Raw genomic sequence first — 2,268 nt, forward strand, 5'->3', positions numbered from 1 at the left:
ATTTGCGTTATGTTGTTCAAATTAAGTAGTTTATTGCGACCTTTGGTCAGTTTATTTGAACTTTGAACGAAGTTTTGATTACTGTGAAATGTTTTAAGCATGCAAAGTACTTTCTTGTCTTTACTATATAGCTAAGGCTGTAGGTAGGAATCTACTTTTACATATTTTTTAAAAAGTAAACATACGTATAACTTAAAATTGAAATTAATTTTAGTATTCAAAAATGAAGAGCAGAGTGTAAGTTTTGGGCATCAACTGAGTATTTATGTGTTTAAAATATCTTAAAATATGTTCTAGTAGGTAAATAGGTAGGTACCTTCTTATCCTTTACCGTAACCCGTAACTATCTAGTTAAAAGCAGTGATGCAGTTATTTATTATATTTTAAAATTATTTTATAATATAATCACGTTAAATGGAGGATAATAACGTCGGATGTAGTTACTTTAATAGGTTATAATAATACGGTACTAGACTACTAGATAACGGACTGATAAATACCTAATCAGCGAATTGCAGAAAATTAAAGTCAATAAAATATCATGGTTGTGAATGGTGGCTCTACGATGCATATTGCATACACTGCAGAATTTTATGTGTAATTTTCCACATAGAGAAAATGTCGTAACTCGTACTAGGCCCAAAGCACTAACCTAACGCGACGAAAGTTTTTTTATATCTTCTGCTATGATCTTCTGTAACCATCACTCCGAAAACCAGGTAGGTAAGTAATACTTTTCGGGCGCGTACTATATTTCTATCGGGTGTTTATTCTAAGAGTTTATTATTTCTACGGAATAATTGAGATGTCGTCTCAATTTAAACTAAATAAACGTATTGTCACCCACCACGTCTGTTTGTTTGATAGTGCTTTAAAGTACCTACTAAACAGACTTTATTCAATTTTTCACTTAATACGTACCTCAGAACAGTTTTTGTATTTCCGAAATGTGACGAGATAGCTACGAACCACTTACGAAATTAACAAAATTTTCATCATTTTAAATCATATTCTTACTTTAATGTACCTACCAAGCTTTTATTAAAATGATTTTCATTTATTATGTATCACATTTTTATCATCGGATTTACAAATTGAAAAAAAAAATACTGAGTTCGATGATCTTATAATGCAAACTGGCAACAAGAGAAGTAAACTATAGGTATTTAATGACGTGTTATCTACTAACATTTGGCCTCTGTATCAAAAACATTATTAATATTAATAGGGGTACCTACTGAGTTATAGAGCTAAGCACTTCTCGGAACGCCTAAGAAGCTTTTTAAGTCAGCTACGGAAAAATAGATTAGGTAGTAGGTATACAGTTCATGAGGCCGTTTAGCGGGACAACACCACCTCTTGTATCTATGGCACCTCTCTGTTTTCAGGGCTTAACCTTTAAATAATGTCGTATCAGTAAATGGCGAGCAAAAATAGAGCCGCTGACATATTAGCAGATAGGGATAATGTTTCTGAAGTGTTAAAATTGCGTGGGTTAGATCGTGCGTCAATTTACTTTGCAAGCTGTCGTCATCGCTGCCATGCTACGCTGTAGAAGTGTCTAAGTACTAATATGTAGCTACATATAAAAAGTTAATCTGACCAACTTATATTTAAATGTACGCCTTAGCGTAATAAAAATGGCGTAACGTAGACACACTCTACACTACAAAAATTCTATCGGAGCGAAGCCGGGAGGATCAGCTAGTTATGTACATTTTTGTATGGTTTCGTAAAAAACTATTACTACTACTTACTATATACGTATTACTAGTTGAATTAAAATTTGGTCTCAGACAAAAGCGGCTGTCTTTGTTAGGTCTATTTACCTATGATTTATCTATTAGGGGTGCGCTAGTGTACCGTAATGTAGCTATGTTCCTAGTTTTATAATGATAAATCACTGATTTAAGAACTGATAATTTGTAATTTGAATTTAAATAAACCACGAAACGGTTTCCGATTAGTACATAATTATAAACAGCAATCACTTTGATATAGTGGAAGTGTAAAATTGCTATTGGAGTGAAACCCAGATTTTATCGCCAATACCTAATGGTAGTCGTTAACACCGTAACCTAACTTTACGGGGCACTAGATTACCTTGGTTTCTGAAAGGAGGTCAGAATTACTGCTTATAAAAATATTTTAGAAAATTGGGTTCAAAACACCTGAACTGAAACTCAAATTTTTTTATAGTGCATGCAGTTTTATTCGATTTGGGACAAGTTTCCCTAACGAGATCAACCAAAAAGTGTTGTGAATAAT

This window comes from Maniola jurtina, chromosome 3, assembly GCF_905333055.1.
Source record: "Maniola jurtina chromosome 3, ilManJurt1.1, whole genome shotgun sequence".
NCBI classification, from domain to species: Eukaryota; Metazoa; Arthropoda; class Insecta; order Lepidoptera; family Nymphalidae; genus Maniola; species Maniola jurtina.